Here is a 19064-nt window from a genome sequence, read left to right as displayed (position 1 = left end):
ACTTGTAAGGCAGCTGCGGTGGCTCACTACATTTTTTCGGCAGCTGAGCCGAGTGGTGAGGGTTGGTCGCCCGCTGCAGCGGTCGTATTTCAATGAAGCCGGGTGCTAGAATCCAGTGTACCATGCGACGTCGATCCATGTTGAGAAACGCCAGGTGGTTAGAATTATCTGGAGCCCCCCACTACGACTCTCGTTACAGCCAGTGTCGCTCTGCAACGTTCAGTCTTGTAAACAATCTGTAAACCGACGCTCCATTAAGATATACTCAGATCGAAGTGCTGCTTTCCTTGTGTATTTTTTCATCACAGGTATGCAGCCAGTAGATTCCTGTCATGGGCCACGTGCACAGAAACAGGTAGCCCACATCGCTATTTCGGTTTTGAAGTACTGGATGCCACTTTAATGGCCATTTCATTTCGTCTAATACTGAAGTTTGCAATATTCTGCTGTACTGTGTGGTGGCACCAGGGTGCAAGTGTCCACTATAACAAGCAGACGTGTTCTAACAGTGATAAGGAGAAAGTTTTCTTTCAGTGGAGCACCTCAACACAAAAATTCTTCGGGCTGTTTGCAGCAGAATGTCAGTAACTGCGTATTAGATTTACAAGAGGCTTGTTAAAAGCTGCGGGAGACTCAGACCGTGTGAAAAACATCCCAGAACGTCACTCCGCACAGGCTTCAGCCCCCATCAAGTTCTGTGTAAAAGTGTTTCAATACTGCGGGGCAGTATTGTATTTGTAAAAAAATTAAAATGTAGCAGTTCGTCTGCTCTCCGGAAATCCTTAAAGTCTTCCGGAAAGCGACGAGGACTGTCCCTTATAATATGTAGTGGTGTCTTTGAATCACATACGATAGGTGCGGAGTTCGATCCCCAGTGCCACCGGGTACCCACGGGTGATACAATGGCTACAAAGGTTCCCAGGTCGGGTGCTGAGCTTATTCAAGGTGACATGCTTGGGCAATGGGTCTTTGAACCTGCCTTGATTAAACGAAAATACCTTGCGCCATAAAAATTCGATATCATCAAGCGCCATTGGAAACTATCTGCGTCTCTGTTCGGAGCATCACTCTGCTATAGTCCGGACTAATCCTGAGTAGAAAAGTTCTTGGCATGTGGTTCTTTCTGATGATTTCACGTGCATGCAGGTTTTAATAGTAGAAAGTATAGAAAGTTTTCGAACAGGAGGAAACTGAGGGAAACCTTCGCTCACAGATTAAAAATGATCTGAGCCAGGGTTTCGAAACGTTGAGAGAAGCACGACTAGAGGTGGCCTACGCTGATAACACGTAATCTACCATTTCTGCTTTTAGTGCGTTCCCGTATGGAATATATAGGAGGGCCTTGCAACAAGGCTTATCACAAGGTATAAGCACTTACATGTCCCATTTCGAAGGTAAAAGTTGATGTGTGCAGACCCGTTAGGTTTGCTAACACATTTTCCTTGACTGTAATTGATAATCACAGCAAAACTGGCAGTCGACAGTGCGCTAGCCTTTCAAGATAAGCTATGCGTTACGTCATTACTGAGCGGGAATTTCCGCTCTACATTTGTAAATCCATGAGTGACTATGTTTTCAGTGTTTTCGGAAATACTACAATACAGCTTCTTCACATCAGGCGGCCAAGAGGAGTACTCCCCTCCAGCGCAAGATCGTGAATGGAAGCCCCGATAACATTGCATAGAGTCGAGACCTTGATTTCCTCTTCGTCACTTTTTATTGGTCCTCTACTACGCCTTCTATTAAACGCCATAATGCAGGCACAACATGCAATAACGTTTCTGGCTATCCAAGAAAACGAAGCCGTTAACGCTCGCACATCATCGAGTCTCGCATGAAAAGCCAGACAGCTACCCTCTATCCCTGAAGAACAATGAAGCTATGCAATCCAGAATTTAATGGTTAGGCAAAAACTGTCTGGGGCCTGGTTGCCACGTGATTCCTTGTGGGCAGAGAAGAAAAGCCATATATAAGAATGGCATGATAGAACTTCTGATTGTGCAGTGGCTTTGGTACCTCTGTTTCACTGCCATAATGATGACCTAGGAAAACCACTGGCAGCGGCTCGCAACGTGCACACGACCTCTCTGGGTTTGGGACTTACTTATTCCGGATACATGAGCATCAGAGTGTGCATAACATGTGCAAGTTAATCAAATGAGAGACATCTTGCAGCTAGTAATGTTGTTATTGCATGAAAGAGATCAGATTTACAAAACCGACTGGAAAAGCCTAGGTTGTTTTGATTTGCAACACCTGGTAGGCATCATACAAACCACAAATAGGACGCAGAACCATTATATTCCCGAAGGATATGTTAATGCTCAAACATTGTAGGCGTCAAAGGCTTCTTGAGCTTGCATCAAGCAATTTATAATAAGTGCTTGCGGGAAGGTGGATAAATATTCCTGGGGCGTAGGAACTGCGAATTCTGTGCACGGTAACTCCATATCGTGAAAGGCCGTAGGATAAGCCGTGTGCAATAATCAGAGAAAAAGAGAGAGGCGTGAATCTCATTGTATAACACAAAAAGTTAAGCGCGAACTTTTTACGGAGGTTAGACATAAGAGACTTCTATGACTGACCACTATCGATGTAAGGGACAAGTTAATAAACAGAGCATGATTATTCTCTAGGTGGAGGCTTGCAACACAAACAATCGTACGTATGTAACTGTGAAAGATAGCAAGGACGTACTTTCTTTAAATTTGTGCGGCAAATTACAACTTAGTTTAAGACTGGCTAAGATCTATTGGATACCTTTGAAGAAATATATATTTTTAACATGGCAGATGGCAGATCCAGGTCGGACATTGCCTTGCAATATATTGGCCCACGGAAAACAGTGTGATCAGCTTTGAACCAATATAGACATTCAACATCGCAGATTGCAGACCGGACATTGCCTTGAAATAGTTTGGCGCACGGTAAGCACTATGATTAGCATACTGAAATAATAGTACTCAATAATGGCAGCAATGTTCAACAGTATGGCAAGGGAACAGCAGTTCACAATAGATAGCGGGGAGCTTGAAGTGATAAGAGTATGTAGTGGGTGCGGTATGTGTAAGTGGTATGTCTGCTTAGGGAAGGCAGTGACCGCCGATCTGTGTCATAAACAGGAATGAACTAGAAGTATAAGAATGAAGTGAGGCGCACAGAGCAGATTCTCTCAGATCATGAATGGCAGTTTGCCAATATTCCTCAAGAGAAAAGTACACGACAGCTACATTTTAGCGGTGCTCACACACGGGGCAGAAACGTGGAGGCTAACGAAAAGGGTACAGCTTATGTTAAGGACAACGTAGCGAGCTATTGAAAGAAATATGATATTTGTAACGTTACGAAGCCAGAAGTGGGCAGAGTGCGTATAAGAACCAACGCGGGCTATTGACATTCTAGTGGAAATGAAAAGGAATAAATGAGCTTCGGCGTGCATGTAACGCAAGGGCGAGATAACGGCTCGTCCTTAACAATAACGGAGTGGATTATAAGAGAAGGCAAGCGTAGCAGGTAATGGGAGAAAGTTACCTGGGCGAATTAAATTTAGAACTTTTATGGGATACGGTAGTCGCAGCTGGCAAACGAAAGGGTGAATTAGAAGAACACGGGGGTAGTCAGGCAGATGATGATGATGACGCGTACGGCTTTATAGCTATCATTCTCATAAACAATGATCAACAGTAACATGTCCCAGATAATCGCGAACCTATCGAAGACAAAGCTGAACAGAAAAAAATGCGGTCAATGCCTTGTGACGTGCTGCATTTTATGGTAAAAAGTATAGACGTCAGCCCAGTCTCCGAACAGACAGGTAGGTAAGTTGATCACATTTTGCTCTCCAGGAATTTGGTTGTTGGTGCTCAAATTGTAGCGATGTCTGACACCTGGTAAATGTACTGGTTGAATGAATGAGCAGTTCTAAAGGATCAGCGCCGAAACGCAGGCAAACATAGGTAGTGTCATATGTGTTTTCATTTGTCCCTCTCAAATCATAAACCAGCGACCAGTTTCCCGCATTTTGCTTTTGCATTCCTAAGTTAATTTAACAATATTTCAATTAGCTACGCCGGATCACAGCATTAACTTCATTTCTTGTATACTGAAGCCACACAGCACTAAAGTGAATTTAGGAAATCGTTTGGATAGTGCCAAGAAAAGTTTTTCAGCGCTGCCAGCATTTCCGGTGAAATTCATTAATAAAAGTTACAATAGCTCCACCACCGCAGTAGGTTTTGTAACAGGGAAACAAAGCTTTCGAAATCGTTGCAAGCAAATACCTGCTCTTGGACGTTTGTCAACTTAAGCACGGCGAGGTACGTTCCGTCCATTGTTTGGGGATGCTTCTCAAGGGCAAAGTCTGCCATCTTGGCGTATTTGGGATCACTATTCGGATTGACCGGTTTGTAGCCACCAGTGCTCCCACGCACCTGTGCTCCAATGGCGTAAAGAGCGAATAAAAAAAGTGATCCCTTGCACATTTCCTGTAAGAAAATTATAATCAGACAGCAGACACTTTAGAAGAAACGCGATTTCAATAAAGAAGTTTACAGTCAATTTATGGCATGGAGTTTGATAAAACGCTTTACCTTTCGATACAGTCTTTCCTTCAAGGGAATATCATAAATTGTACCGTCGCAGCGCGCTCAATCTAACGCATTGTATTTCATGGCTGAGGACTTGAGGGGCGATCGTAAGAAAGAGTGAGCACAATATTTAGGCCTCACCCTATCTGCTGGAGCATATCGAGAAACAAACAGCGCCGGAACAGAGAGACAAGAAAAGAAGACGGCGGGACAGGCGGGACAGGTCATCTTCTGTTCTTGTGTCCCTGTTCCTGCGTTGTTTTTTTTTCTCAAGATGTACCAACTCGCTCAACTCGCCGTTTTGCTGGAGCATACACGTGAACGTTTTTTCCTGGCGTGTGCGACCTTTCCTTGCCACATAGTGACTTCGTCGGTTCAGACATTATTGGGTGTCGGCTGAATAAAGACGTCTGAGGCAAAACTCTACCTGTAAGGGTGAGATGATGCCGGGCACCTGTGTCACGTACCGCGTAGAACTGGTGCCAAATAATGTTGTCATTGCTACTCCGCACGCAGCAGCAGAAATTTCTCTTGTGCCACCCTAGGCACAGTACTTACGCTGCATGCTGCGTAATGAGAGGTAATTCCCTTTCGCACGGAGGTGCAACGTGACCTTGAGAAATAAAACTTCGCGCGATTACGTTGGGCACGCTCTTCGTTGATATGAATGTGAAGCGCTGGAAAGATATCGTGATGCGAAGCGAAGAGACAGGTGTCATGTTGACGTAAACATGGCTATTACCGCCGTCTCTCTTCCGGGCTGTGCTGTCCTTCATTCGTGACATCTGGAGCAGGTACTTCACTGTAAACTATCATTGTCCCGTATGTGAAGTCGCTTGACGCGTCCTCTCCACTGCTGCTCTAACAGCACTGTGAGCCCTCTATCCACCACTGCGTCCTCTTTGAAAAAGCTCGAGAATTGATGGGGTCGTTCACAAACGGCGCGACTATGAGCTCTTGAGGGAAGACTGAGAAGCTGAGGAAGGTATTCTTTCAGTCAGAAAGGTTAGTATGTCTGTCACACAATTACTACGAACTTTGGCGACAAGAGAGAGCCGAAGGTCGAAATCGATAAGATATTCAGCACCCATATTTATAACGAGATATAATGAGAAAGGGCGAGCTGCTGCTACGAAGAAGAATGCAGCATCCCGATTACTATACTGCTTTTTGTGGAGTAAATATTGCGTTCCCAACTTCACGCTGATACCAGCATCATTCTAGAGAAAAAAAAAACATGGGTGACGCTTTACCTACACTCTAGCGCACAAAATGGTCGCTCTTTATCTCTCTCTCCACAAATTCTCCCCTTCTCTCGCCTAATTTCTGCTCACACGCCCATATATACGGAATTGGTTATTGTGTAGAGTACACTTTTCTTCTCGCCGAAAGTGCTGCAATGTATATAAATTATTTTTTCGCCAGCCTGCCCTAAGGATCTGACTAGATGCCCATAAAATAGTTGGCCTTTTGACACCTGCGACGGGTGGCAGGTTGTGATTACATTACGACCTCCCTACCATCAACTGACCCGACTCCACAATGTCATGGGACCCTTCTAAACCATCATCCGGTTAATTAACACATTGCGCGATTGGCAGGCTTGACACCATAAGACTCCAAGGTTGCCTCCTGCCATGGTGAGCTGGTTGTGATGACGTCAGAATATCAGCCGACTTCACCAAGTCAGTCACCGTGGCCCACTGTGATTTATGGGCAACTTCCCTGAAACGGCCGGCCACACGGACGGCAGATTATATCGAGAACGAGACATTAATACTGTCGCACTAAAGGCGCCCTTGTTGGTGCGTGGCGTCCAAGAACAATTTGCCGCAAGGAGCGAACAGAGCTCACCATAAACTGTAGACGCATTTGTCGTTGAGGACTATAAATTGTGAGTATCATTGACGTCGCAGTATGCAATCTCATTTGTCCAGCTCACTGAGGCCCAGTACCCGGCCACTGAGAGGAAGCAGCGGGCCACTGTTCGTCTCTGCCTCGGACTCCCCCGCACTTCACCTGTGGCTGCCAACCTGGCAGAGGCCGGCTCCTGGACCATGGAACCTCTCTATAGGCGTACGGGCTTTGCGTCATGTCGAGGGCCTCAACAATGCTACAGATGGTAGCCCGCGCCCTGACTGCTTCCTCAGCAGGCAGAATTCCCGCATGAGCCAGGTGGCTGGGAACGTCGAACAACTCGTAGGGAGACAACCCGAGGCAGTATCCACCCCCCCCCCCCCTCCCCGTCCAGACCACGGCCACCTTTACAAGCTACAGCTCTCCCTTCTCAGATTCGGTACCAGACCAACACCCAAGCCACCGGCCTCCGTCAAGCAGTGGCCGCGCTCCAGCACGACCAGTCCGCCGGAGCAGTCCACCTAACAAAGATGGATTTTATTCTCCGTGGGTTCTCTCCATCTGCCGCAGCAGCCTGCACTGCACCCTCCCTCCGCAGCAGTAGAGACTCCAGGCTGCCTTTCGTGGCTTCTTCCACAAGAGCTGAACTGGCAGGCATTCACCTGGCTGCCGATATCCTGGAGGACAGACCTAAGTACGTGTGGCAGCAGTCTGGTAAGACTCCAGAACGGCCCTCCAACTCCTGCAGAGAGCAGCGGAACACCCATCGCGAAGCGGCTAGCAGCCAGGCCGGATGCCATCGTCCGTAGGGGGACCATCATCCACCTCTGCTCGGTCCGAGACCACACCGGAATTCCAGGCAACGAGCCAGCAGATGCCCTTGCACAGGTAGGGCACAGCCCCTCCACGCCACTCTCAATGGCACTGTGTCCCCTGGACCTGGCCAGGTCCATCATCGACCACCACCTACTATTTGACCACCCGCAACCGAGGCTCGATGGGGGCCACCCACCACGACCACTCCCTTCTTCCGGTTCAGCTGCCAGGAGAGGATCATCCTCTTGAATCTACGAGTGGGCACTACCAACACGGGATCCTGACTTCACCGCCTGGCCTCACCCCATCTCCGGCCAGCAGCTGCTGCAAGAGTCCTCAGGAGACCCTGGAGCACCTTCTCTGTGAGTGCCGGGCGTTCTCTTCACAAAGAATCAAATTTACGGGAGGCCTTTTCCTCCTGGGACTACCATGCTCCTCGAGGCAAGATCTTTTTCCCAGAGGATACTATTCCACCAACGGTCTCTAGCTCCTCCTGACCTACCTGGAGGTGACTGGACTCCAGGGCCGTTTCCAGGTCTGAAGAGGTCGGCGTGTGGCAAAACACACTCGCTATTCGGCGGCGCGCTCCTCTTCTATCCTCTCCTTTCTCCCCCTCCCCTCACTACTTCTATCGGCACGCCGGCAGCGGGCGTGGGGGTCAGCCAGCAGTAGACAAGCTCGTGATTTCCCTCTTTCCTCTTCAAATCACTCACTCACTTCGCAGTTAGCTAACAAGTCCTGAGTGGGAGAGGGGGGCATTGCACCTGTATGGCATTTTAAAAGCTACATGCTGTTAGAAGCTGACGGTTTTAGAAGAAAGTGCTGTAATGGAGCCCGAGGATACCATTCAAGTAATGAAGGGCGTCCATCGCTAATGCTGGGTGACGAAAGCTGCTACGTAATGTGCTCAGGCATGGCTGCAATGGATTCTCTCGATGTGTAACTGATAAGATGACAAGATAGAATTCAAATTCTTGGCGTTTGCCTTTTATAGCCTTTTACCGCCTCCTGTCAGTGTAAAGTGCGCGTGGCGTTTCCACATCTACTTTGACAGCCCTGCTAGCATTCTCCTTAATACGGTGAATGTTTTTTGAATTGAAACAGGAATGGTTTTTGGGAATGTATGTTCCTTATTTCTTTTCCATTAGATTTATAATGATTACACGCACTACTGCCCCGTGTCAATTACGGCACGTCTTTCTGCAAGCGAGTAGGGCACACGTGCCTTCCTGTAAGCAGTGTTGCGGATGATCACAGCTGATAGCTAAGTTCGTGCACGTCACTAACGCCCGACTTAACACCGCCAATGTCGAAGCTCCGTGTTTATTTCTACAATAACACCATCTTATTTACAACGTTCAGGGTAGAACTGTGGCTGCAAAGCGTTGAAGGTCTGTGCAAATTTACGCTATACCAATGATGGAGTGGAATTATACATGCTTTGGCATACAGTATAAGCACCCTGTGTACGCGTGATTATAGTTAACGTGCGAGGAAATTTTTTGAACGGTGTGCCTTCGTCACCAACACTTGAAGTTGCCTTGTGCGCGGCACGCAAACGCCAACAAGGAAACAATTCGGGGCGAAAAGCAGGAATGCTTCTCAACGCTACGAGGGCATGTGCGGTTTAGAGTGCTTCGTGTTGTGAGGAATCTCAATAGATAATCTGTGTTTTGATGGCAAACGATGACGGCAAAGCTAAGTTGGAACGCGTGATTTTGGATCCTGCTATGGCACGTAAACTTTCAAGAAGCTAAAGTTCAGAGACTATCCTGTACCGCAGGATTAGCCAGTAGCCTGTTTATAACAGCTTGCCGTAATTGAGTTTCTGAAATCTGTGCTGGAGAGAAGGTCTTAACATCGTGAAGCGGCAACACGTACTTACATGCCAATTTTCTAGCCTAGAAAAATTTTTGTATGCTGTTAAAAATACACAAAGCTAAATGTAGCTGAACAAAAAATGGGCCGTTCGCTACCAGCTCTTCAATATTTCGAATAAATACTTCATCTAGAATTGAGGCACACAAACATTTTCTTATTCATTTTGATAACTAGCTCATCAGGTGATCCTCGCTCTTTGTCTGCTATTTTTGTTCCTGGTCACCTAGGAGCGCAAAGTCTTAATAAAGTCAGAGACTGCTGTATTCTGAATGAACCTTTGGCCCTATGTCTCTGTCTATTCCAAACCTGGACCTGGACCAGTACCTGGACCGAGCGCGTAAACGCATATTTAATATTGGTGGGGAGGCTGTGTCTGCGTGCATGACTTACTTTCTGGTTGAGCACGGCGGCCACTATAGAGTCCCTATAGGAATTTTACAGTACATCCTCATAAGCCTTTCTACACGCTAGCTAACGTAACTCTACTGACTCCTGATACCACAAGGAGTAAATATACAACAGTTGTATATTCGCAGTGCTTAATTATAGGGCGGAAATTTCGAGGCTAACGAAGCCTTGGATTTATGTTGAGGGCAGCGCAGAATGCCTTTTAAAAATCAAACGAAAGAGTTAACGTTAGCACACAAAAAGGAAGCAGAAGTCGTAGGCGAAGAGAATCGGGCTAATAAAAATGTTGCCGACGTGAGGGTAACAAAAGTAGCATGTACAGGCATCTAATGAAAGAATATAGCCTATCGATCCAACCTGCAATGCAGTGGATTCCACGAGAAGGGTGTTGTATCAGTAGGTGGCCACAAGTAAGATCTGCAGACGAGATTATTAAGTGTGTGTGGATGGGGGGGGGGGGGGGGCGGGGCTTCAGCTTGCTCAGGAAAGGAGTAAGTGGAAGGATATAGGTTCCGGCATTTTTCATGGTTAACATAGCTGGATGATGCACCGTCTCAATCTAGTTACTTGGATCCCATGCTGGCCTCATAGAAAGTTTTTTTGCTCCTCCTCCTGCGACCTTTCTGTGAACGCTTCAGTTTTCTCGGTTAGAACGGCTACTTGGACTAGTTGGTGGAGACTCATTGCTACGAGGCAGCGGGCAGAGACGACAGCCATGAAAAAACACACAGCAAGATGCTATCAACTGAATCATGCCGTCGGAGTGGTGGCGTCAAGTACGACTCTACAAAGACTGCCTTGGTGCTTCATGCTACGGTGCGCAAGGCCCCAGCGAAAGACAGCAGTCCCGTGTGTACCAGGGGTGGTGCAAGACGGGAGAGGCGACCATAGAGTTTCTCTGGAACATCGTGAGATTGACGTAACCTACACGAAAAATGCCGCCTGCCTAAGAGGGTAAGCTTCTCAGCCTGTTTAGGAACCCCCTTCCGGGGCGTCTGCAGTCGGTTCTGCGTCTCAGACCCAAGTTTGGCGTTGAGCCATCCTTCAATCCTGTCGAGAGAGTGGCCGCTCGGAGATCTGTGTCAAGCAAGGCAAAGGAGAACGAGCGTTCCCTGTGCGTCTCGGAGTGTGTCCAATTCGATGATGGGTCAATTGGCGAACGAGCAACCTGTGTGTAAGATGGAACTTGCATTACACTTCCTTTCAACTGAGGGCTTGCGGCCGCTTGTTGCTGAAAAAGAGGGGTTCTTTGCAATTTTGGACGAGGGTGTATTCTTACGGAGGGGCAACTGCGCATGTGTTCCATATTGTCGGCGATTGCCTTGTTGTTTCCAACGGAAATGTGACGCATTACATCTATAGCTTGATGTGCTGAAAGTTTTCGAGGAGTGTGCGTTGGGTCTGTCTTTCACCTTGGAGCTCACGAAAGGCAATGTCCGGCGATGTCTCGAATTTAAGCTGGGTTTTGTTAAGGATCATGTGTGTTGGCATATGAACCATGGACAGCAAAACCCCTGCTAGATACCCAGTCTGCTCACTCGAAACTTGCGAAAAGAGGCATCGCGATTACATGATTAGGAACAACAATGTTTAAGTCATGCTACCAGGGCGTTGAAAGTAGCTTTCAAAACCAGGTGGTGAGATTGAAGAGCGCCGTGTTTCCGATCTCCGTCTTCATGTTGGTGAGCGAGAGTTTGCTGAAACGTGCCAGGAGATATCAGGCAAGAACCTGAACAAGAACCAAAAGAAAAAACGGAAGTACGCAGCGGTTCCCAACGTCCAAGGAGTGAGGCACCGTCTGTGAAAAAATAGGGTCAGGATAGGGAGATCAAGTAGTCATTTCCATTTCCATAACCTTGGCCAGATCTGCACATGGGCCCATAGAGAAACTGTGTGACAAGCCAATAGCGTCCGCCACCAGTTTCGATATTTAACATGTGCCATTGGCGTATTATACAGCACTCAACTGACGTGCGGAAGAAAATACATAGGCCATATGGGCGGGTGCCTCAATAAGCGATTATGGCAGCATTTCCGTTTCTCTTGAAGTGGGCCTTTCAGAAACTTAGCCGAGCAGTGCAATTCATGACAAAGATCTTCGCCTCTCCTTGAAAGGGAGTTTTTGCGGTTCACACACTAAGATGAAGTGACCCGAGATTTCGCAGAAACGTATTACGTAAGGAAAGGAGGAGACTCATGCGTTAGCAATACCAGTTTGACTCTGCGCGTTAAAACAAAATCATATTTATTGACAGGTTTCCTGACTGACCACTTCCACATGATGTACAACAGCTTGAGGGCTGGAACAGCAATATTAAACGGATGTTTTTATGTTTTTACCGAATAGAATTAAGTCGATTGTTAGCGTTTTGCTTTGTAACTTATCTTCACCGCCGTCTCTGCGCACTAGATTGTTGCAATGAATTAAGTATGCGGTAAGATTTTCATTAGATTATTAAGATTATTAGGTGCGCGTGGCTGTTGGGCTCCAGCTTGCTAAGGGGACGGGCAAGTGGAGGGATATAGGAGCCATCATTTTTAGCGGTTAACATGCCTGGATGATGCTCGTTGTCAATCAAACGCCTTCTTAATCCCATGCTTGCCTTAAAGCAAGTTTTTTCTCCCCTCTTCCTGGGACCTTTCTGTGAACGCTTTAGTTTTCTGTCTGGAGTCTCGCAGTCAGTGGCTGCCTGGCATCTGTACTCGCCGTGTGCTGGTTATTGCGACTTCACACTTCGGAGCAAATATGATTCCGGTTTTGTAGACCTGCATTTTATTTGCGTTTCTTGCCGCAACACGCAAACGTGATGGCCGGAAGATCTAAAATTTGGTAACCACATGCACTCGAAGCATTGCGACCAAGTGCTGAGTGCGGCGAGAATTAAATTCGGCAGTTACTTAAGGCAAACCTCCTCAGAGCCCAGAGCGTCGCGAGTAGTCTACGATGTCTCGATTCAGCTTGCGAACTTGTGACCAGCTGATTCCTCCTTCTGCCTGACGCACGTGAAAAGCCAGTTTATGTCGGCTAGAATCACAATGCACACTTCTAAATTTCATCACATTGAGTCTGCGGTTCCTCCGGATATTGCGGTCGAGATCCAAGGACTCATCCGTGTTCCTCCCGAGACGAACCTTTACGCCCCTTTGACGACTGAGCTCCTCAAACGGACTTCGTCATCAGAAAAGCAACGACTTCATCAGCTGTGCTCGTCGGAAGAGCTCGGCGCAGGAAGCGTTATACAGCTTCAGCCGAACCTTTTGCAGTTTCTCGCTTCAGGAGACGCCTCTTTCGATGAAGGCCTATTTTGGGATGTCTTCTTTCAGCGCCTGCTTTTTACAGTACGCATGTTCCTCGCCGCTGCTGACGGGTTTCCCTTGCACAACTTTGCGCAATTGGAGGACATCTTCATGGACGTCGACTCCTCGTCTACTTGCGAGATTGCGAATGCTGCCGCCAGAAATTAATCATCTCGACCGTCATCACCTGATGTGAACGCTCTTCGCGGCAAGTTCCACAGCCAGGTGGACGATCTATATGCGCTGTCACTGCCATATCTGCAGGTATTGAAGCCTTCTCGCGCACTTGCTCGTTTTCCCGCAGGCGGCGCTCATCTCAGTCGTCATGTCGGCAACTGCTGGTACCAGCGCACCTGTGAAGCAGCTGCCCGCAAAATGTGTGCCTCCCTGCACTTACTCGGGAAACGCTCCGGACCACCACTAGAGCGGGCGAGTGGTGGCGGTCCACCAAACAGCCGCTTATCCTTCGTTTCGAGTAGCCGCGGCGGTGGCTCAGTGGTTAGAGTGCTCGGCTGCTGACCCAAAAGACGTGGAATCGATCCCGGCCGCGGCGGTTGAATTTCTTTGGAGGAGAAATTCAAGAGGCCCGTGTACTATGCGATGTCAGTGCACGTTAAAGAACCCCCAGGTGGTCGAAATTTCCGGAGCCCTCCACTACGGCGTCTCTCATAGCCTCAGTCGCTTTGCGACGTTAAACCCCATAAACCAACCAAACCAACCTTCGTTTCGAGCAAAGGCTCGGTGCTCTGTTTCCTTGTGGACACGGGATGTGACGTTAGCGTCGTCCCAAATTCACCTGCGCTGTGAGGAATCGCCGATCCGGTGCAACGTTGCAGGCCGTCAAGTCCACTTTGTGACTCTGGCGCCTTTTCCGGTAGGTGTTCCCCGCAGCGGACGTGGCTTACTCCATCCTTGGCGCAAGTTTCCTTTGTCGGTTAGACCTGTTAGTAGACACGGCCAGCAAGCGTCCTTTTGATGCCAGAACACACCTCGCGGTCTCATGCAGTCAGCAACCGTCGTAGGCGCTGTTACTTGCAGACCGCTTTCTTCGGTAAATGAGCAGCTACTCGGCGAATTTCCAAGCTTGCATCGCCCGTCCATCCTCTCGCGGCCTCTTGCGTGCGACGTTACCCACCACATTCACCACAGCCGCGCCTGTCCACGCTCGTCCATGATGCCTTGAATATAATGGGCTTTACATTGCCAAAGCAGAATTTGACCACCTGGTCGAGCTTGGCATTGTGGGACCATTATAAAGATTTTGGGATTCTTCCCTCCAATAGGTGCGCGAGAAGTCTCCAAGTGACTGGCGACCATGCGGTGGCTACCGCTATTTGAACACCACCAGGAAATTGCGCAGCACTGCGTGGAGCAACTATTTCTACGAAAATATATCTTGTGAAAGCTTGACACTAGATGCCTTGTCTAACGCTCAGCAGTCCCAAGACTTCCGTCATAACGCAATTCGACGTTTTGGAGTACCTGCGAACGAACTATCGTCTCCGCAACCCCGCTCCAGCTCTCCAAGGTTTCGTTGAAAATATCACCCGAGGTCTTCCGTTCTGAGGTGCCTACGTGGATTATCTTCTCATCTTTAGGCGCGACACCGACGAGCACTTGGAACATCTACGGCAGCTCTTGGAATGCCTTGCAATTCGGCCTGATCGTGAACAATGCAAAGTATGCATTCGGCGTGTCTAATTTCGACTTTCTTGAACACCGCAATGGGCGCCATAGCATCCTTCCGCTTCCAGGCAAAGTTAGTCATTCATGAATTTCTGCAGTCGACTTCATTCGGATAGGTACGATAGTTACTCGGACTGGTAAACTTCTATTGGCATTTTGTTCCCTTTGTTATGGTGATTCTTTCATTCACTGATCTGCTCCAGGGTAAATATTTTAAGACTACCTGAACTCTTTGCAGACGTCACCCTTCTTTCCCTCCCAAAAGCATACGCTCCACTCTGCCTCATGACATATGCGTCTCATGTGGCCGTTGCAGCCGCCATACAGCTGAGTGTTGGCACATCTTGACAGCCACTGGCTTTATTTTTGCACCAGCTTTCTAACCGAAAGGCGTTACAGCACAATCGACCGTGAAATCCTTTCTGCATGCATGGCTGTGCGTCATTTCTGCAATTTCTTTGAGGCTGCAAACTTTTTCATCGCCACGGACCATAATCCTTTCACAGCCACCATCAAATCTGCCAGAACCAAGATTTTCCTTGTGCAGGGCGTCTCTTTGCGCACGTTGCGGAATACAAAACTTATGTGCGCCTTCTACGAGGAGCTGCGAACGCTGCCGCTGATGCGCTCTCTCTGCTAGCATTGTTCGTATTGTGCGCCGCATCAGCACCACCTGTAGATTTCAACGACCAAGATGCAGCGCAAGCTGAAGACGGAGAAGTCACAAGCTTCGCCTGTCGCCTGGAGCACTCGTGTTTCATTAGGTTGCCTTTCCATTCTGAACCGTTCCCAGCAACCCCCGACCTCTTGTCCCAATTTGTTTCCGCTGTGCAGTTTTCAAATCCCATCCTGGCATCCAGACCACGCAGCACCTTACCAAAGGGCGCTTCGTCTGGCCAGGCATAAACAACGACGCTCGTGCGTGGACCCGTAGATGTCTGCCTTGTGAGTAGTCCAAGATCCACCGCCAAACCTTGCCACCATATGGGTCTTTCACGCTCCATTCGATGCGCCTCGACAAGGTTGATATTGACATTCTTGGACTGTCGCCACCATTAGGCAAAAACGTCTACCTGCTCACCTGCACTGACCGCTTTAATGGATAGCGAGATGCATTTGCCCTCCCAGACATGAGGAGTCTAATCATCCCTTAAGCTTTTCTTTCCGGCTGGGTGCCACGTTTCTGCGTTCCTTCTACAGTCGTCACCTATCTCGGTCGACAATTTATGAACCCTACTCATGAACCTCATGGCCTTGCTTGGAAGTTCTCGGATTAGCTCCAAAGCCCATCAACACATCGCAAATTTCATGGTCGAATACTTTCAAAGGAACCTCAGTGCTTCCTTGAGGCCGCAGCCCGATACGGTGAGCATGACAGTTTCTAAACGTCTTGTTCTGCTTAGCCTTATGGCTACCTTAAAAGAGGACATGAAGTGCACAACTGTCGACCTTGTCTATGCTTCACGTGCCATCTGCTTTCCCGGAGGAATGATCCAGTCTACACCCACCTTAGACTTACTGCATAAGTACTGGACAGTAATTAGAACCAACCTCGCCTTGCCCTCACCCCTCCGAGTATATGGTCACCCATGGCCGCCTGCCATCTTTACCGCTGCGTCTGTCTCCTGACTTCTCTTTTTTCCCTTAAAAGTGCAGATAGGTAGCTCTCTCTCCACTGTGGCATGACTGCGCTGCAGATGCCGACTATGACCACGACGGCGCAAAATAGAGAACGAGCTAATAGGGACTAACGGTCTGATACGAAAATGGGAAAAAAAGGTTCCGCCGCGGTGGCTGAGTGGTTAGCGCGCTCGACTATTGAGATGAATTAGCCGGGTTCCACCGCAGGGGCTGCGTTTCGATGGAGGGGAAAAGCAAAAGATGCCCGTATGCTGTGAGATCGCAGTGCAGGTTAACGATCCCCAGGGGGTTAAAATTTTCAAAGTCAAATTGTTTAGTTAGACAGCGCAATGGTACAGTTGCCTAGGGCGCAGACTAAAAGGCAAATGGATGCTGACAAAGAGGTCACGCCCTTCTTGCTCCCATTCGAGAGCGCAAGTCATTCAGCGCATAAAATAGACACAAAAACGCAATGGAAATACAGAAAGGATTGCTTAACAGTGAACTGCAGTAATTTCATCTTGAACATTTATGTACAGTTGGAGAAATACTGTGAGAGACAACAGAATAAAAACGAAAAAAAACGAAAAGAGTGGTTATGCCTGGAGTGACAACAGATACATGGTGATGCAATATTTGAAAGCTTTCAGTGATTTGCTTTATTGAATAATGTTTACAGCAGGACGGTCATCGTTTAAAAATCTGGAAATTCTGTAGCTAAGTTTCTGGGCGCCGTAGTTCGTACGTATTTTTTCCTTATTATAACTCATGTGCCGTATGTTGTAGCTGTGTGCTTTCGTATGATACTTATGACAAAAGGCGGCAGGATCTGAATGCATTTGTAGGTAAGTGGGTATCGCTATCTTTTTGTTTATAACATGCCACAGTGTAAGCAATTGGTGTTTCCTAAACAATGGGGCAGTGTGGCTAAGGTATGGCGCATTGTCCATTAGTCGCAGAAATTTCTTTTGTAATAAGTATATGTTTTCTATCCTTGTTTTAGGTGCTGTGCTCCAAACATGAAGACAATAGTGGAAAAGCGAATGTACCAGTGTGTAGTATAGTTGTTTCTTTAGCCATATAGGCAAAAGGTCATTTAATTTATAGATGATACCAATGGACCTAGAGATACCTGTGCGAACTTTTTCAATGTGAGGTGACCAGTCTAGATGTTCGTGAAATATGACGCCAAGAAATTTATGAGATATTGCACGTTCGATAGATTCATCACGAAATTGAATTAGTATTTGTTGTTTAATGCACTTGTTACGTGCCCGGAATATAATGTACTTAGTTTTTTTAGTGTTTAACTGCAGTTCGTTAGTGCGGAGGCATGTGGATAAGTTTTGCAGCCATATATTGGTTTCTACTTGGAGGGCTTCCAGATCTTGTCCGCAGAAGAATACATTGGTACCGTCAGCGTACAGTACTATTTCTGGTGTAGAGGGCACGTTAATTACATCATTTATATAAAGAAGAAATAACAGCGGCCCAAGGATTAATCCTTGAGGAACTCCATAATGTATCTGATCTAAGCTGGTCTTTGCATTCGGAATGATCATGTACTGTTGACAATTTGAGAGGTAATTCTTTATTAATGTGAGAGCCGTTCCTCTAATGCCATATTTATATAACTTGTACAAGAATATCGGGTGCTTGATAGAATCGAATGCCTTTTCAAAAGTCAAGAAAAACACCTATTGTATATATTTTCTGCTCAAAATTGTCTATTATTTTATCCTTCATTTTTATTACCGCCATTTAAATAGATTTCTCTTTCTGAAATCCATATTGCTGTTCGGCAATGATATCGTTTCGTTTGCAGAAGTTTAGTAGTCTGATGTTTATAACCTGTTCAACTGCTTTCGAGAGGACTGGTAGTACCGAAATTGGTCTATAGTTATTTATATCATTTCTATCGCCTCCCTTGTGTATGAAGGAGACTTTTGCAATGCTTAATTTGTCTGGAAATATTCCGCTACTCAAAATCAGGTTGAATATATGCGTAAGTGGCTGGCTAATCATGTGACTACCGGATTTTATAGGTTGAGCTTTAATATCATCAGCACCGCATGCACTGCTACTTTTTAAGTCTTTGATTACTGTGCAGATTTCTAATTCTGTAGTTGGAAACATGAACATTGAGCTTTCGATGTTGGGTGTGAGATACGATGTAAAATCACAGTTACTTGCCTGAGATTTACTTGAAGCCCCTGATATGAGAAAATGCTCATTAAGTTTGTCAGCAAGCGACGCCCCTGTGTAAGGCACACCCTTTATAACGAGTTCAGAGATGCCGTCTCTTTCATTTTTAGACATTATCTTGTTTACGGTATTCCATACCTGCTTAGGGTTGTTGCAGATATCAGTAAACTTATGTTCGTAACAACTGGTCCTGGCTTTTTTAATATCAGAGCTTAACTTGTTACGAATTCGTTTATACTCAAACTGTCTATAATTTTTGTTCTGATAAAAGAGGCAAATAGTCTGTCACGATTTCTAATTCTTTTCAGAAGTTCAGCATTTATCCATGGTTTTCTGACTTTTTTCCACTCTTTGAATTGCACTGTAGGGAAGGCTTAATTAGTGAGCCCGGTAACTGCTTTAATAAAGACGTCATATGCTGTAACGGGGTCAGGCAGTTGAAAAACCTCTGCCCAGCTTGTTTCTGCTACTAAGTTTCTAAATATTGTGGTCTTTGCTTCATTAATGATTCTATATGTAATCGGTGAACTGATTTTGGAAAGACTCTGTGTTGTAAAGTAAGGTTTAAATAACATGAAGATAGGCAAATGGTCACTTAAATCAGCTATCAGTACACCTGCTTGCACATCATCCTTTTTGTAGCTTATGAAACACACATCTACTAAAATATGGCACATATCAGTCACTCTAGTTGGCATATGTATTACG

This window comes from Amblyomma mixtum, chromosome 8 (assembly GCF_055824585.1).
Source record: "Amblyomma mixtum isolate Tamu chromosome 8, ASM5582458v1, whole genome shotgun sequence".
NCBI classification, from domain to species: Eukaryota; Metazoa; Arthropoda; class Arachnida; order Ixodida; family Ixodidae; genus Amblyomma; species Amblyomma mixtum.
The sequence above is the reverse complement of the archived record's forward strand: the minus strand, read 5'-3'. Positions refer to the sequence as shown.